Source organism: Phyllobates terribilis, unplaced genomic scaffold, assembly GCF_046119375.1.
Source record: "Phyllobates terribilis strain yellow unplaced genomic scaffold, ASM4611937v1 Scaffold_40__1_contigs__length_11209783, whole genome shotgun sequence".
Taxonomy (NCBI): domain Eukaryota; kingdom Metazoa; phylum Chordata; class Amphibia; order Anura; family Dendrobatidae; genus Phyllobates; species Phyllobates terribilis.
In genome coordinates, this window is record NW_027362800.1 from 9,781,766 (window position 1) to 9,799,128 (window position 17,363).

Below are 17,363 nucleotides of genomic sequence, written 5' to 3' on the forward strand. Positions count from 1 at the left end.
CTACGGTGCCACCCAAGGATTCTGAAAAGTCCATTTGTGGAGATGGCCACCTGGACTCCCGTTAAGAAGACATGCTGTCAACCTCTAGATCCCTCACATGCCTGCACTTTTCGGCTTGCTGCTGCTGCAATCCACGCGTTTTAGATCTGCATAACTCCACCTCTTTTAGCACAGTACCCTCAACCCCCTGCTGTTCCCACCCGCCTCAACACCGTTGGAAGGGAGGAGAACCAATTCAGGCGGGGGGGGGGTGGAACGAGCAGCTGTCTACCCTTAGCAGGAGGGTTGCTGATTAATTACCTCTCCTGCTGCTGCTGGCTGTCCAGCAGCAGACTGAAGGTGGCTGCTGCTGTGCGCAGGTATATAAAGGCTCAGAGCCTATTATGACACGCGCAGCCAGCGTTCCATTGCCACATTCCGTCTACTGCAGGCGGGATACCTGGATGGCTGAATGTCACTGAGAAGCTCACAGAGACCGCCATAAGCAACAGTTTAAAAGAATGCCACAGACTAATCAACCAAACTTTTTGGGTTGGTTTCTCTTTTATAGTCTGCAGGCATTAAATGAAAGAAGTCAGTGTTCCAGCAGAGGGAGACAACGTTTCAGAAAAGGCATTGTAGCAAACCAAAAAAGAAATTTTAAGCGCAGCAGAGTAACCAGCTCACATACCTGTTAGCTCAGGTGAGTTTAAAAGGCTGCTGTTGATAACAAGGGCATTTGCTAAATAGATGGTGTGTGTGCAACAATATACTGAAAGGTCAATTATATTGTGCAGCTTATCTCACCACCTGTAGTTATTTAGGTGAAAGCTCCAAAATGCTTGCCTAATATGTCTGTTTATCCAAAAGGAAGTATAGAGGGAGAGCTAGATAGATAGCATTGCATTACATTACATTACATGGTAATGCAATGCACAGTTGCTGAAGTTGAACCAAAATGAGCTTGTCATCTGGCTTCTGCAACTTTTAACATGAAAAATCCAATGAGGAGAAGAAAAGCAAAGCCAAAGAGTCCATCCCAAAATCCGACAAACAAGCAAAATGAACAAAAAGCATTGAATTCAATTCTTTCTGATTTTAGAAACTGCATTAAAGAAGGGGTGCACCGGTCCTGGAGATACTGCAATACCAGGTCAATGCGTGGAGTGGACAGAGCAAGCTCTTTTTCCATCTCCCTGTTCTAAAAATCCATTTAATATATGGTCCCCAGATAGGGGACGTATCAGATATTAAACTGATAAGAACAGATACTACACTTGATCTTAGCCAAAAGACCGAGAAGCGATAACCAGAATTGGTTTCCGACTACGGTGCCACCCAAGGATTCTGAAAAGTCCATTTGTGGAGATGGCCACCTGGACTCCCGTTAAGAAGACATGCTGTCAACCTCTAGATCCCTCACATGCCTGCACTTTTCGGCTTGCTGCTGCTGCAATCCACGCGTTTTAGATCTGCATAACTCCATCTCTTTTAGCACAGTACCCTCAACCCCCGGCTGTTCCCACCCGCCTCAACACCGTTGGAAGGGAGGAGAACCAATTAAGGCGGGGGGGGGTGGAACGAGCAGCTGTCTACCCTTAGCAGGAGGGTTGCTGATTAATTACCTCTCCTGCTGCTGCTGCTGCTGCTGGCTGTCCAGCAGCAGACTGAAGGTGGCTGCTGCTGTGCGCAGGTATATAAAGGCTCAGAGCCTATTATGACACGCGCAGCCAGCGTTCCATTGCCACATTCCGTCTACTGCAGGCGGGATACCTGGATGGCTGAATGTCACTGAGAAGCTCACAGAGACCGCCATAAGCAACAGTTTAAAAGAATGCCACAGACTAATCAACCAAACTTTTTGGGTTGGTTTCTCTTTTATAGTCTGCAGGCATTAAATGAAAGAAGTCAGTGTTCCAGCAGAGGGAGACAACGTTTCAGAAAAGGCATTGTAGCAAACCAAAAAAGAAATTTTAAGCGCAGCAGAGTAACCAGCTCACATACCTGTTAGCTCAGGTGAGTTTAAAAGGCTGCTGTTGATAACAAGGGCATTTGCTAAATAGATGGTGTGTGTGCAACAATATACTGAAAGGTCAATTATATTGTGCAGCTTATCTCACCACCTGTAGTTATTTAGGTGAAAGCTCCAAAATGCTTGCCTAATATGTCTGTTTATCCAAAAGGAAGTATAGAGGGAGAGCTAGATAGATAGCATTGCATTACATTACATTACATGGCAATGCAATGCACAGTTGCTGAAGTTGAACCAAAATGAGCTTGTCATCTGGCTTCTGCAACTTTTAACATGAAAAATCCAATGAGGAGAAGAAAAGCAAAGCCAAAGAGTCCATCCCAAAATCCGACAAACAAGCAAAATGAACAAAAAGCATTGAATTCAATTCTTTCTGATTTTAGAAACTGCATTAAAGAAGGGGTGCACCGGTCCTGGAGATACTGCAATACCAGGTCAATGCGTGGAGTGGACAGAGCAAGCTCTTTTTCCATCTCCCTGTTCTAAAAATCCATTTAATATATGGTCCCCAGATAGGGGACGTATCAGATATTAAACTGATAAGAACAGATACTACACTTGATCTTAGCCAAAAGGCCGAGAAGCGATAACCAGAATTGGTTTCCGACTACGGTGCCACCCAAGGATTCTGAAAAGTCCATTTGTGGAGATGGCCACCTGGACTCCCGTTAAGAAGACATGCTGTCAACCTCTAGATCCCTCACATGCCTGCACTTTTCGGCTTGCTGCTGCTGCAATCCACGCGTTTTAGATCTGCATAACTCCACCTCTTTTAGCACAGTACCCTCAACCCCCGGCTGTTCCCACCCGCCTCAACACCGTTGGAAAGGTGGAGAACCAATTAAGGCGGGGGGGGGGGGTGGAACGAGCAGCTGTCTACCCTTAGCAGGAGGGTTGCTGATTAATTACCTCTCCTGCTGCTGCTGCTGCTGGCTGTCCAGCAGCAGACTGAAGGTGGCTGCTGCTGTGCGCAGGTATATAAAGGCTCAGAGCCTATTATGACACGCGCAGCCAGCGTTCCATTGCCACATTCCGTCTACTGCAGGCGGGATACCTGGATGGCTGAATGTCACTGAGAAGCTCACAGAGACCGCCATAAGCAACAGTTTAAAAGAATGCCACAGACTAATCAACCAAACTTTTTGGGTTGGTTTCTCTTTTATAGTCTGCAGGCATTAAATGAAAGAAGTCAGTGTTCCAGCAGAGGGAGACAACGTTTCAGAAAAGGCATTGTAGCAAACCAAAAAAGAAATTTTAAGCGCAGCAGAGTAACCAGCTCACATACCTGTTAGCTCAGGTGAGTTTAAAAGGCTGCTGTTGATAACAAGGGCATTTGCTAAATAGATGGTGTGTGTGCAACAATATACTGAAAGGTCAATTATATTGTGCAGCTTATCTCACCACCTGTAGTTATTTAGGTGAAAGCTCCAAAATGCTTGCCTAATATGTCTGTTTATCCAAAAGGAAGTATAGAGGGAGAGCTAGATAGATAGCATTGCATTACATTACATTACATGGCAATGCAATGCACAGTTGCTGAAGTTGAACCAAAATGAGCTTGTCATCTGGCTTCTGCAACTTTTAACATGAAAAATCCAATGAGGAGAAGAAAAGCAAAGCCAAAGAGTCCATCCCAAAATCCGACAAACAAGCAAAATGAACAAAAAGCATTGAATTCAATTCTTTCTGATTTTAGAAACTGCATTAAAGAAGGGGTGCACCGGTCCTGGAGATACTGCAATACCAGGTCAATGCGTGGAGTGGACAGAGCAAGCTCTTTTTCCATCTCCCTGTTCTAAAAATCCATTTAATATATGGTCCCCAGATAGGGGACGTATCAGATATTAAACTGATAAGAACAGATACTACACTTGATCTTAGCCAAAAGGCCGAGAAGCGATAACCAGAATTGGTTTCCGACTACGGTGCCACCCAAGGATTCTGAAAAGTCCATTTGTGGAGATGGCCACCTGGACTCCCGTTAAGAAGACATGCTGTCAACCTCTAGATCCCTCACATGCCTGCACTTTTCGGCTTGCTGCTGCTGCAATCCACGCGTTTTAGATCTGCATAACTCCACCTCTTTTAGCACAGTACCCTCAACCCCCGGCTGTTCCCACCCGCCTCAACACCGTTGGAAGGGAGGAGAACCAATTAAGGCGGGGGGGGGGGTGGAACGAGCAGCTGTCTACCCTTAGCAGGAGGGTTGCTGATTAATTACCTCTCCTGCTGCTGCTGCTGCTGGCTGTCCAGCAGCAGACTGAAGGTGGCTGCTGCTGTGCGCAGGTATATAAAGGCTCAGAGCCTATTATGACACGCGCAGCCAGCGTTCCATTGCCACATTCCGTCTACTGCAGGCGGGATACCTGGATGGCTGAATGTCACTGAGAAGCTCACAGAGACCGCCATAAGCAACAGTTTAAAAGAATGCCACAGACTAATCAACCAAACTTTTTGGGTTGGTTTCTCTTTTATAGTCTGCAGGCATTAAATGAAAGAAGTCAGTGTTCCAGCAGAGGGAGACAACGTTTCAGAAAAGGCATTGTAGCAAACCAAAAAAGAAATTTTAAGCGCAGCAGAGTAACCAGCTCACATACCTGTTAGCTCAGGTGAGTTTAAAAGGCTGCTGTTGATAACAAGGGCATTTGCTAAATAGATGGTGTGTGTGCAACAATATACTGAAAGGTCAATTATATTGTGCAGCTTATCTCACCACCTGTAGTTATTTAGGTGAAAGCTCCAAAATGCTTGCCCAATATGTCTGTTTATCCAAAAGGAAGTATAGAGGGAGAGCTAGATAGATAGCATTGCATTACATTACATTACATGGCAATGCAATGCACAGTTGCTGAAGTTGAACCAAAATGAGCTTGTCATCTGGCTTCTGCAACTTTTAACATGAAAAATCCAATGAGGAGAAGAAAAGCAAAGCCAAAGAGTCCATACCAAAATCCGACAAACAAGCAAAATGAACAAAAAGCATTGAATTCAATTCTTTCTGATTTTAGAAACTGCATTAAAGAAGGGGTGCACCGGTCCTGGAGATACTGCAATACCAGGTCAATGCGTGGAGTGGACAGAGCAAGCTCTTTTTCCATCTCCCTGTTCTAAAAATCCATTTAATATATGGTCCCCAGATAGGGGACGTATCAGATATTAAACTGATAAGAACAGATACTACACTTGATCTTAGCCAAAAGGCCGAGAAGCGATAACCAGAATTGGTTTCCGACTACGGTGCCACCCAAGGATTCTGAAAAGTCCATTTGTGGAGATGGCCACCTGGACTCCCGTTAAGAAGACATGCTGTCAACCTCTAGATCCCTCACATGCCTGCACTTTTCGGCTTGCTGCTGCTGCAATCCACGCATTTTAGATCTGCATAACTCCACCTCTTTTAGCACAGTACCCTCAACCCCCGGCTGTTCCCACCCGCCTCAACACCGTTGGAAGGGAGGAGAACCAATTAAGGCGGGGGGGGGGTGGAACGAGCAGCTGTCTACCCTTAGCAGGAGGGTTGCTGATTAATTACCTCTCCTGCTGCTGCTGCTGCTGGCTGTCCAGCAGCAGACTGAAGGTGGCTGCTGCTGTGCGCAGGTATATAAAGGCTCAGAGCCTATTATGACACGCGCAGCCAGCGTTCCATTGCCACATTCCGTCTACTGCAGGCGGGATACCTGGATGGCTGAATGTCACTGAGAAGCTCACAGAGACCGCCATAAGCAACAGTTTAAAAGAATGCCACAGACTAATCAACCAAACTTTTTGGGTTGGTTTCTCTTTTATAGTCTGCAGGCATTAAATGAAAGAAGTCAGTGTTCCAGCAGAGGGAGACAACGTTTCAGAAAAGGCATTGTAGCAAACCAAAAAAGAAATTTTAAGCGCAGCAGAGTAACCAGCTCACATACCTGTTAGCTCAGGTGAGTTTAAAAGGCTGCTGTTGATAACAAGGGCATTTGCTAAATAGATGGTGTGTGTGCAACAATATACTGAAAGGTCAATTATATTGTGCAGCTTATCTCACCACCTGTAGTTATTTAGGTGAAAGCTCCAAAATGCTTGCCCAATATGTCTGTTTATCCAAAAGGAAGTATAGAGGGAGAGCTAGATAGATAGCATTGCATTACATTACATTACATGGCAATGCAATGCACAGTTGCTGAAGTTGAACCAAAATGAGCTTGTCATCTGGCTTCTGCAACTTTTAACATGAAAAATCCAATGAGGAGAAGAAAAGCAAAGCCAAAGAGTCCATACCAAAATCCGACAAACAAGCAAAATGAACAAAAAGCATTGAATTCAATTCTTTCTGATTTTAGAAACTGCATTAAAGAAGGGGTGCACCGGTCCTGGAGATACTGCAATACCAGGTCAATGCGTGGAGTGGACAGAGCAAGCTCTTTTTCCATCTCCCTGTTCTAAAAATCCATTTAATATATGGTCCCCAGATAGGGGACGTATCAGATATTAAACTGATAAGAACAGATACTACACTTGATCTTAGCCAAAAGGCCGAGAAGCGATAACCAGAATTGGTTTCCGACTACGGTGCCACCCAAGGATTCTGAAAAGTCCATTTGTGGAGATGGCCACCTGGACTCCCGTTAAGAAGACATGCTGTCAACCTCTAGATCCCTCACATGCCTGCACTTTTCGGCTTGCTGCTGCTGCAATCCACGCATTTTAGATCTGCATAACTCCACCTCTTTTAGCACAGTACCCTCAACCCCCGGCTGTTCCCACCCGCCTCAACACCGTTGGAAGGGAGGAGAACCAATTAAGGCGGGGGGGGGGGTGGAACGAGCAGCTGTCTACCCTTAGCAGGAGGGTTGCTGATTAATTACCTCTCCTGCTGCTGCTGCTGCTGGCTGTCCAGCAGCAGACTGAAGGTGGCTGCTGCTGTGCGCAGGTATATAAAGGCTCAGAGCCTATTATGACACGCGCAGCCAGCGTTCCATTGCCACATTCCGTCTACTGCAGGCGGGATACCTGGATGGCTGAATGTCACTGAGAAGCTCACAGAGACCGCCATAAGCAACAGTTTAAAAGAATGCCACAGACTAATCAACCAAACTTTTTGGGTTGGTTTCTCTTTTATAGTCTGCAGGCATTAAATGAAAGAAGTCAGTGTTCCAGCAGAGGGAGACAACGTTTCAGAAAAGGCATTGTAGCAAACCAAAAAAGAAATTTTAAGCGCAGCAGAGTAACCAGCTCACATACCTGTTAGCTCAGGTGAGTTTAAAAGGCTGCTGTTGATAACAAGGGCATTTGCTAAATAGATGGTGTGTGTGCAACAATATACTGAAAGGTCAATTATATTGTGCAGCTTATCTCACCACCTGTAGTTATTTAGGTGAAAGCTCCAAAATGCTTGCCTAATATGTCTGTTTATCCAAAAGGAAGTATAGAGGGAGAGCTAGATAGATAGCATTGCATTACATTACATTACATGGCAATGCAATGCACAGTTGCTGAAGTTGAACCAAAATGAGCTTGTCATCTGGCTTCTGCAACTTTTAACATGAAAAATCCAATGAGGAGAAGAAAAGCAAAGCCAAAGAGTCCATCCCAAAATCCGACAAACAAGCAAAATGAACAAAAAGCATTGAATTCAATTCTTTCTGATTTTAGAAACTGCATTAAAGAAGGGGTGCACCGGTCCTGGAGATACTGCAATACCAGGTCAATGCGTGGAGTGGACAGAGCAAGCTCTTTTTCCATCTCCCTGTTCTAAAAATCCATTTAATATATGGTCCCCAGATAGGGGACGTATCAGATATTAAACTGATAAGAACAGATACTACACTTGATCTTAGCCAAAAGGCCGAGAAGCGATAACCAGAATTGGTTTCCGACTACGGTGCCACCCAAGGATTCTGAAAAGTCCATTTGTGGAGATGGCCACCTGGACTCCCGTTAAGAAGACATGCTGTCAACCTCTAGATCCCTCACATGCCTGCACTTTTCGGCTTGCTGCTGCTGCAATCCACGCGTTTTAGATCTGCATAACTCCACCTCTTTTAGCACAGTACCCTCAACCCCCGGCTGTTCCCACCCGCCTCAACACCGTTGGAAGGGAGGAGAACCAATTAAGGCGGGGGGGGGGGGGAACGAGCAGCTGTCTACCCTTAGCAGGAGGGTTGCTGATTAATTACCTCTCCTGCTGCTGCTGCTGCTGGCTGTCCAGCAGCAGACTGAAGGTGGCTGCTGCTGTGCGCAGGTATATAAAGGCTCAGAGCCTATTATGACACGCGCAGCCAGCGTTCCATTGCCACATTCCGTCTACTGCAGGCGGGATACCTGGATGGCTGAATGTCACTGAGAAGCTCACAGAGACCGCCATAAGCAACAGTTTAAAAGAATGCCACAGACTAATCAACCAAACTTTTTGGGTTGGTTTCTCTTTTATAGTCTGCAGGCATTAAATGAAAGAAGTCAGTGTTCCAGCAGAGGGAGACAACGTTTCAGAAAAGGCATTGTAGCAAACCAAAAAAGAAATTTTAAGCGCAGCAGAGTAACCAGCTCACATACCTGTTAGCTCAGGTGAGTTTAAAAGGCTGCTGTTGATAACAAGGGCATTTGCTAAATAGATGGTGTGTGTGCAACAATATACTGAAAGGTCAATTATATTGTGCAGCTTATCTCACCACCTGTAGTTATTTAGGTGAAAGCTCCAAAATGCTTGCCTAATATGTCTGTTTATCCAAAAGGAAGTATAGAGGGAGAGCTAGATAGATAGCATTGCATTACATTACATTACATGGCAATGCAATGCACAGTTGCTGAAGTTGAACCAAAATGAGCTTGTCATCTGGCTTCTGCAACTTTTAACATGAAAAATCCAATGAGGAGAAGAAAAGCAAAGCCAAAGAGTCCATCCCAAAATCCGACAAACAAGCAAAATGAACAAAAAGCATTGAATTCAATTCTTTCTGATTTTAGAAACTGCATTAAAGAAGGGGTGCACCGGTCCTGGAGATACTGCAATACCAGGTCAATGCGTGGAGTGGACAGAGCAAGCTCTTTTTCCATCTCCCTGTTCTAAAAATCCATTTAATATATGGTCCCCAGATAGGGGACGTATCAGATATTAAACTGATAAGAACAGATACTACACTTGATCTTAGCCAAAAGGCCGAGAAGCGATAACCAGAATTGGTTTCCGACTACGGTGCCACCCAAGGATTCTGAAAAGTCCATTTGTGGAGATGGCCACCTGGACTCCCGTTAAGAAGACATGCTGTCAACCTCTAGATCCCTCACATGCCTGCACTTTTCGGCTTGCTGCTGCTGCAATCCACGCGTTTTAGATCTGCATAACTCCACCTCTTTTAGCACAGTACCCTCAACCCCCGGCTGTTCCCACCCGCCTCAACACCGTTGGAAGGGAGGAGAACCAATTAAGGCGGGGGGGGGGTGGAACGAGCAGCTGTCTACCCGTAGCAGGAGGGTTGCTGATTAATTACCTCTCCTGCTGCTGCTGCTGCTGGCTGTCCAGCAGCAGACTGAAGGTGGCTGCTGCTGTGCGCAGGTATATAAAGGCTCAGAGCCTATTATGACACGCGCAGCCAGCGTTCCATTGCCACATTCCGTCTACTGCAGGCGGGATACCTGGATGGCTGAATGTCACTGAGAAGCTCACAGAGACCGCCATAAGCAACAGTTTAAAAGAATGCCACAGACTAATCAACCAAACTTTTTGGGTTGGTTTCTCTTTTATAGTCTGCAGGCATTAAATGAAAGAAGTCAGTGTTCCAGCAGAGGGAGACAACGTTTCAGAAAAGGCATTGTAGCAAACCAAAAAAGAAATTTTAAGCGCAGCAGAGTAACCAGCTCACATACCTGTTAGCTCAGGTGAGTTTAAAAGGCTGCTGTTGATAACAAGGGCATTTGCTAAATAGATGTTGTGTGTGCAACAATATACTGAAAGGTCAATTATATTGTGCAGCTTATCTCACCACCTGTAGTTATTTAGGTGAAAGCTCCAAAATGCTTGCCTAATATGTCTGTTTATCCAAAAGGAAGTATAGAGGGAGAGCTAGATAGATAGCATTGCATTACATTACATTACATGGCAATGCAATGCACAGTTGCTGAAGTTGAACCAAAATGAGCTTGTCATCTGGCTTCTGCAACTTTTAACATGAAAAATCCAATGAGGAGAAGAAAAGCAAAGCCAAAGAGTCCATCCCAAAATCCGACAAACAAGCAAAATGAACAAAAAGCATTGAATTCAATTCTTTCTGATTTTAGAAACTGCATTAAAGAAGGGGTGCACCGGTCCTGGAGATACTGCAATACCAGGTCAATGCGTGGAGTGGACAGAGCAAGCTCTTTTTCCATCTCCCTGTTCTAAAAATCCATTTAATATATGGTCCCCAGATAGGGGACGTATCAGATATTAAACTGATAAGAACAGATACTACACTTGATCTTAGCCAAAAGGCCGAGAAGCGATAACCAGAATTGGTTTCCGACTACGGTGCCACCCAAGGATTCTGAAAAGTCCATTTGTGGAGATGGCCACCTGGACTCCCGTTAAGAAGACATGCTGTCAACCTCTAGATCCCTCACATGCCTGCACTTTTCGGCTTGCTGCTGCTGCAATCCACGCGTTTTAGATCTGCATAACTCCACCTCTTTTAGCACAGTACCCTCAACCCCCGGCTGTTCCCACCCGCCTCAACACCGTTGGAAGGGAGGAGAACCAATTAAGGCGGGGGGGGGGGTGGAACGAGCAGCTGTCTACCCTTAGCAGGAGGGTTGCTGATTAATTACCTCTCCTGCTGCTGCTGCTGCTGGCTGTCCAGCAGCAGACTGAAGGTGGCTGCTGCTGTGCGCAGGTATATAAAGGCTCAGAGCCTATTATGACACGCGCAGCCAGCGTTCCATTGCCACATTCCGTCTACTGCAGGCGGGATACCTGGATGGCTGAATGTCACTGAGAAGCTCACAGAGACCGCCATAAGCAACAGTTTAAAAGAATGCCACAGACTAATCAACCAAACTTTTTGGGTTGGTTTCTCTTTTATAGTCTGCAGGCATTAAATGAAAGAAGTCAGTGTTCCAGCAGAGGGAGACAACGTTTCAGAAAAGGCATTGTAGCAAACCAAAAAAGAAATTTTAAGCGCAGCAGAGTAACCAGCTCACATACCTGTTAGCTCAGGTGAGTTTAAAAGGCTGCTGTTGATAACAAGGGCATTTGCTAAATAGATGGTGTGTGTGCAACAATATACTGAAAGGTCAATTATATTGTGCAGCTTATCTCACCACCTGTAGTTATTTAGGTGAAAGCTCCAAAATGCTTGCCTAATATGTCTGTTTATCCAAAAGGAAGTATAGAGGGAGAGCTATATAGATAGCATTGCATTACATTACATTACATGGCAATGCAATGCACAGTTGCTGAAGTTGAACCAAAATGAGCTTGTCATCTGGCTTCTGCAACTTTTAACATGAAAAATCCAATGAGGAGAAGAAAAGCAAAGCCAAAGAGTCCATCCCAAAATCCGACAAACAAGCAAAATGAACAAAAAGCATTGAATTCAATTCTTTCTGATTTTAGAAACTGCATTAAAGAAGGGGTGCACCGGTCCTGGAGATACTGCAATACCAGGTCAATGCGTGGAGTGGACAGAGCAAGCTCTTTTTCCATCTCCCTGTTCTAAAAATCCATTTAATATATGGTCCCCAGATAGGGGACGTATCAGATATTAAACTGATAAGAACAGATACTACACTTGATCTTAGCCAAAAGGCCGAGAAGCGATAACCAGAATTGGTTTCCGACTACGGTGCCACCCAAGGATTCTGAAAAGTCCATTTGTGGAGATGGCCACCTGGACTCCCGTTAAGAAGACATGCTGTCAACCTCTAGATCCCTCACATGCCTGCACTTTTCGGCTTGCTGCTGCTGCAATCCACGCGTTTTAGATCTGCATAACTCCACCTCTTTTAGCACAGTACCCTCAACCCCCGGCTGTTCCCACCCGCCTCAACACCGTTGGAAGGGAGGAGAACCAATTAAGGCGGGGGGGGGGGGTGGAACGAGCAGCTGTCTACCCTTAGCAGGAGGGTTGCTGATTAATTACCTCTCCTGCTGCTGCTGCTGCTGGCTGTCCAGCAGCAGACTGAAGGTGGCTGCTGCTGTGCGCAGGTATATAAAGGCTCAGAGCCTATTATGACACGCGCAGCCAGCGTTCCATTGCCACATTCCGTCTACTGCAGGCGGGATACCTGGATGGCTGAATGTCACTGAGAAGCTCACAGAGACCGCCATAAGCAACAGTTTAAAAGAATGCCACAGACTAATCAACCAAACTTTTTGGGTTGGTTTCTCTTTTATAGTCTGCAGGCATTAAATGAAAGAAGTCAGTGTTCCAGCAGAGGGAGACAATGTTTCAGAAAAGGCATTGTAGCAAACCAAAAAAGAAATTTTAAGCGCAGCAGAGTAACCAGCTCACATACCTGTTAGCTCAGGTGAGTTTAAAAGGCTGCTGTTGATAACAAGGGCATTTGCTAAATAGATGGTGTGTGTGCAACAATATACTGAAAGGTCAATTATATTGTGCAGCTTATCTCACCACCTGTAGTTATTTAGGTGAAAGCTCCAAAATGCTTGCCTAATATGTCTGTTTATCCAAAAGGAAGTATAGAGGGAGAGCTAGATAGATAGCATTGCATTACATTACATTACATGGCAATGCAATGCACAGTTGCTGAAGTTGAACCAAAATGAGCTTGTCATCTGGCTTCTGCAACTTTTAACATGAAAAATCCAATGAGGAGAAGAAAAGCAAAGCCAAAGTGTCCATCCCAAAATCCGACAAACAAGCAAAATGAACAAAAAGCATTGAATTCAATTCTTTCTGATTTTAGAAACTGCATTAAAGAAGGGGTGCACCGGTCCTGGAGATACTGCAATACCAGGTCAATGCGTGGAGTGGACAGAGCAAGCTCTTTTTCCATCTCCCTGTTCTAAAAATCCATTTAATATATGGTCCCCAGATAGGGGACGTATCAGATATTAAACTGATAAGAACAGATACTACACTTGATCTTAGCCAAAAGGCCGAGAAGCGATAACCAGAATTGGTTTCCGACTACGGTGCCACCCAAGGATTCTGAAAAGTCCATTTGTGGAGATGGCCACCTGGACTCCCGTTAAGAAGACATGCTGTCAACCTCTAGATCCCTCACATGCCTGCACTTTTCGGCTTGCTGCTGCTGCAATCCACGCGTTTTAGATCTGCATAACTCCACCTCTTTTAGCACAGTACCCTCAACCCCCGGCTGTTCCCACCCGCCTCAACACCGTTGGAAGGGAGGAGAACCAATTAAGGCGGGGGGGGGGGTGGAACGAGCAGCTGTCTACCCTTAGCAGGAGGGTTGCTGATTAATTACCTCTCCTGCTGCTGCTGCTGCTGGCTGTCCAGCAGCAGACTGAAGGTGGCTGCTGCTGTGCGCAGGTATATAAAGGCTCAGAGCCTATTATGACACGCGCAGCCAGCGTTCCATTGCCACATTCCGTCTACTGCAGGCGGGATACCTGGATGGCTGAATGTCACTGAGAAGCTCACAGAGACCGCCATAAGCAACAGTTTAAAAGAATGCCACAGACTAATCAACCAAACTTTTTGGGTTGGTTTCTCTTTTATAGTCTGCAGGCATTAAATGAAAGAAGTCAGTGTTCCAGCAGAGGGAGACAACGTTTCAGAAAAGGCATTGTAGCAAACCAAAAAAGAAATTTTAAGCGCAGCAGAGTAACCAGCTCACATACCTGTTAGCTCAGGTGAGTTTAAAAGGCTGCTGTTGATAACAAGGGCATTTGCTAAATAGATGGTGTGTGTGCAACAATATACTGAAAGGTCAATTATATTGTGCAGCTTATCTCACCACCTGTAGTTATTTAGGTGAAAGCTCCAAAATGCTTGCCTAATATGTCTGTTTATCCAAAAGGAAGTATAGAGGGAGAGCTATATAGATAGCATTGCATTACATTACATTACATGGCAATGCAATGCACAGTTGCTGAAGTTGAACCAAAATGAGCTTGTCATCTGGCTTCTGCAACTTTTAACATGAAAAATCCAATGAGGAGAAGAAAAGCAAAGCCAAAGAGTCCATCCCAAAATCCGACAAACAAGCAAAATGAACAAAAAGCATTGAATTCAATTCTTTCTGATTTTAGAAACTGCATTAAAGAAGGGGTGCACCGGTCCTGGAGATACTGCAATACCAGGTCAATGCGTGGAGTGGACAGAGCAAGCTCTTTTTCCATCTCCCTGTTCTAAAAATCCATTTAATATATGGTCCCCAGATAGGGGACGTATCAGATATTAAACTGATAAGAACAGATACTACACTTGATCTTAGCCAAAAGGCCGAGAAGCGATAACCAGAATTGGTTTCCGACTACGGTGCCACCCAAGGATTCTGAAAAGTCCATTTGTGGAGATGGCCACCTGGACTCCCGTTAAGAAGACATGCTGTCAACCTCTAGATCCCTCACATGCCTGCACTTTTCGGCTTGCTGCTGCTGCAATCCACGCGTTTTAGATCTGCATAACTCCACCTCTTTTAGCACAGTACCCTCAACCCCCGGCTGTTCCCACCCGCCTCAACACCGTTGGAAGGGAGGAGAACCAATTAAGGCGGGGGGGGGGGGTGGAACGAGCAGCTGTCTACCCTTAGCAGGAGGGTTGCTGATTAATTACCTCTCCTGCTGCTGCTGCTGCTGGCTGTCCAGCAGCAGACTGAAGGTGGCTGCTGCTGTGCGCAGGTATATAAAGGCTCAGAGCCTATTATGACACGCGCAGCCAGCGTTCCATTGCCACATTCCGTCTACTGCAGGCGGGATACCTGGATGGCTGAATGTCACTGAGAAGCTCACAGAGACCGCCATAAGCAACAGTTTAAAAGAATGCCACAGACTAATCAACCAAACTTTTTGGGTTGGTTTCTCTTTTATAGTCTGCAGGCATTAAATGAAAGAAGTCAGTGTTCCAGCAGAGGGAGACAATGTTTCAGAAAAGGCATTGTAGCAAACCAAAAAAGAAATTTTAAGCGCAGCAGAGTAACCAGCTCACATACCTGTTAGCTCAGGTGAGTTTAAAAGGCTGCTGTTGATAACAAGGGCATTTGCTAAATAGATGGTGTGTGTGCAACAATATACTGAAAGGTCAATTATATTGTGCAGCTTATCTCACCACCTGTAGTTATTTAGGTGAAAGCTCCAAAATGCTTGCCTAATATGTCTGTTTATCCAAAAGGAAGTATAGAGGGAGAGCTAGATAGATAGCATTGCATTACATTACATTACATGGCAATGCAATGCACAGTTGCTGAAGTTGAACCAAAATGAGCTTGTCATCTGGCTTCTGCAACTTTTAACATGAAAAATCCAATGAGGAGAAGAAAAGCAAAGCCAAAGTGTCCATCCCAAAATCCGACAAACAAGCAAAATGAACAAAAAGCATTGAATTCAATTCTTTCTGATTTTAGAAACTGCATTAAAGAAGGGGTGCACCGGTCCTGGAGATACTGCAATACCAGGTCAATGCGTGGAGTGGACAGAGCAAGCTCTTTTTCCATCTCCCTGTTCTAAAAATCCATTTAATATATGGTCCCCAGATAGGGGACGTATCAGATATTAAACTGATAAGAACAGATACTACACTTGATCTTAGCCAAAAGGCCGAGAAGCGATAACCAGAATTGGTTTCCGACTACGGTGCCACCCAAGGATTCTGAAAAGTCCATTTGTGGAGATGGCCACCTGGACTCCCGTTAAGAAGACATGCTGTCAACCTCTAGATCCCTCACATGCCTGCACTTTTCGGCTTGCTGCTGCTGCAATCCACGCGTTTTAGATCTGCATAACTCCACCTCTTTTAGCACAGTACCCTCAACCCCCGGCTGTTCCCACCCGCCTCAACACCGTTGGAAGGGAGGAGAACCAATTAAGGCGGGGGGGGGGGTGGAACGAGCAGCTGTCTACCCTTAGCAGGAGGGTTGCTGATTAATTACCTCTCCTGCTGCTGCTGCTGCTGGCTGTCCAGCAGCAGACTGAAGGTGGCTGCTGCTGTGCGCAGGTATATAAAGGCTCAGAGCCTATTATGACACGCGCAGCCAGCGTTCCATTGCCACATTCCGTCTACTGCAGGCGGGATACCTGGATGGCTGAATGTCACTGAGAAGCTCACAGAGACCGCCATAAGCAACAGTTTAAAAGAATGCCACAGACTAATCAACCAAACTTTTTGGGTTGGTTTCTCTTTTATAGTCTGCAGGCATTAAATGAAAGAAGTCAGTGTTCCAGCAGAGGGAGACAACGTTTCAGAAAAGGCATTGTAGCAAACCAAAAAAGAAATTTTAAGCGCAGCAGAGTAACCAGCTCACATACCTGTTAGCTCAGGTGAGTTTAAAAGGCTGCTGTTGATAACAAGGGCATTTGCTAAATAGATGGTGTATGTGCAACAATATACTGAAAGGTCAATTATATTGTGCAGCTTATCTCACCACCTGTAGTTATTTAGGTGAAAGCTCCAAAATGCTTGCCTAATATGTCTGTTTATCCAAAAGGAAGTATAGAGGGAGAGCTAGATAGATAGCATTGTATTACATTACATTACATGGCAATGCAATGCACAGTTGCTGAAGTTGAACCAAAATGAGCTTGTCATCTGGCTTCTGCAACTTTTAACATGAAAAATCCAATGAGGAGAAGAAAAGCAAAGCCAAAGAGTCCATCCCAAAATCCGACAAACAAGCAAAATGAACAAAAAGCATTGAATTCAATTCTTTCTAATTTTAGAAACTGCATTAAAGAAGGGGTGCACCGGTCCTGGAGATACTGCAATACCAGGTCAATGCGTGGAGTGGACAGAGCAAGCTCTTTTTCCATCTCCCTGTTCTAAAAATCCATTTAATATATGGTCCCCAGATAGGGGACGTATCAGATATTAAACTGATAAGAACAGATACTACACTTGATCTTAGCCAAAAGGCCGAGAAGCGATAACCAGAATTGGTTTCCGACTACGGTGCCACCCAAGGATTCTGAAAAGTCCATTTGTGGAGATGGCCACCTGGACTCCCGTTAAGAAGACATGCTGTCAACCTCTAGATCCCTCACATGCCTGCACTTTTCGGCTTGCTGCTGCTGCAATCCACGCGTTTTAGATCTGCATAACTCCACCTCTTTTAGCACAGTACCCTCAACCCCCGGCTGTTCCCACCCGCCTCAACACCGTTGGAAGGGAGGAGAACCAATTAAGGCGGGGGGGGGGGTGGAACGAGCAGCTGTCTACCCTTAGCAGGAGGGTTGCTGATTAATTACCTCTCCTGCTGC

At 45.3% G+C, this 17,363-nt stretch overlaps 13 non-coding genes across 13 annotated transcripts; all 13 read right to left on the reverse strand.

Moving 5' to 3' along the window:
• Nucleotides 1-1,095: 1,095 nt before the first annotated feature.
• On the reverse strand, nt 1,096-1,286 carry LOC141185070 (U2 spliceosomal RNA). Its single transcript, XR_012259766.1, has one exon. It is a non-coding gene; the product is annotated as a U2 spliceosomal RNA (small nuclear RNA).
• Nucleotides 1,287-2,408: 1,122 nt separating this feature from the next.
• Nucleotides 2,409-2,599, reverse strand: LOC141190375 (U2 spliceosomal RNA). Its single transcript, XR_012264403.1, has one exon. It is a non-coding gene; the product is annotated as a U2 spliceosomal RNA (small nuclear RNA).
• A 1,122-nt stretch (nt 2,600-3,721) lies between these two features.
• LOC141190377 (U2 spliceosomal RNA) lies at nt 3,722-3,912 on the reverse strand. The gene has a single exon (XR_012264404.1). It is a non-coding gene; the product is annotated as a U2 spliceosomal RNA (small nuclear RNA).
• Nucleotides 3,913-5,033: 1,121 nt separating this feature from the next.
• On the reverse strand, nt 5,034-5,224 carry LOC141190378 (U2 spliceosomal RNA). Its single transcript, XR_012264405.1, has one exon. It is a non-coding gene; the product is annotated as a U2 spliceosomal RNA (small nuclear RNA).
• Nucleotides 5,225-6,344: 1,120 nt separating this feature from the next.
• Nucleotides 6,345-6,535, reverse strand: LOC141190379 (U2 spliceosomal RNA). Its single transcript, XR_012264406.1, has one exon. It is a non-coding gene; the product is annotated as a U2 spliceosomal RNA (small nuclear RNA).
• Nucleotides 6,536-7,656: 1,121 nt separating this feature from the next.
• LOC141190380 (U2 spliceosomal RNA) lies at nt 7,657-7,847 on the reverse strand. The gene has a single exon (XR_012264407.1). It is a non-coding gene; the product is annotated as a U2 spliceosomal RNA (small nuclear RNA).
• Nucleotides 7,848-8,967: 1,120 nt separating this feature from the next.
• LOC141190381 (U2 spliceosomal RNA) lies at nt 8,968-9,158 on the reverse strand. Its single transcript, XR_012264408.1, has one exon. It is a non-coding gene; the product is annotated as a U2 spliceosomal RNA (small nuclear RNA).
• A 1,120-nt stretch (nt 9,159-10,278) lies between these two features.
• LOC141190382 (U2 spliceosomal RNA) lies at nt 10,279-10,469 on the reverse strand. Its single transcript, XR_012264409.1, has one exon. It is a non-coding gene; the product is annotated as a U2 spliceosomal RNA (small nuclear RNA).
• Nucleotides 10,470-11,590: 1,121 nt separating this feature from the next.
• On the reverse strand, nt 11,591-11,781 carry LOC141190383 (U2 spliceosomal RNA). The gene has a single exon (XR_012264410.1). It is a non-coding gene; the product is annotated as a U2 spliceosomal RNA (small nuclear RNA).
• A 1,122-nt stretch (nt 11,782-12,903) lies between these two features.
• LOC141190384 (U2 spliceosomal RNA) lies at nt 12,904-13,094 on the reverse strand. Its single transcript, XR_012264411.1, has one exon. It is a non-coding gene; the product is annotated as a U2 spliceosomal RNA (small nuclear RNA).
• Nucleotides 13,095-14,215: 1,121 nt separating this feature from the next.
• Nucleotides 14,216-14,406, reverse strand: LOC141190385 (U2 spliceosomal RNA). Its single transcript, XR_012264412.1, has one exon. It is a non-coding gene; the product is annotated as a U2 spliceosomal RNA (small nuclear RNA).
• A 1,122-nt stretch (nt 14,407-15,528) lies between these two features.
• On the reverse strand, nt 15,529-15,719 carry LOC141190387 (U2 spliceosomal RNA). The gene has a single exon (XR_012264414.1). It is a non-coding gene; the product is annotated as a U2 spliceosomal RNA (small nuclear RNA).
• Nucleotides 15,720-16,840: 1,121 nt separating this feature from the next.
• On the reverse strand, nt 16,841-17,031 carry LOC141190388 (U2 spliceosomal RNA). The gene has a single exon (XR_012264415.1). It is a non-coding gene; the product is annotated as a U2 spliceosomal RNA (small nuclear RNA).
• Between the last annotated feature and the right edge of the window lie 332 nt (nt 17,032-17,363).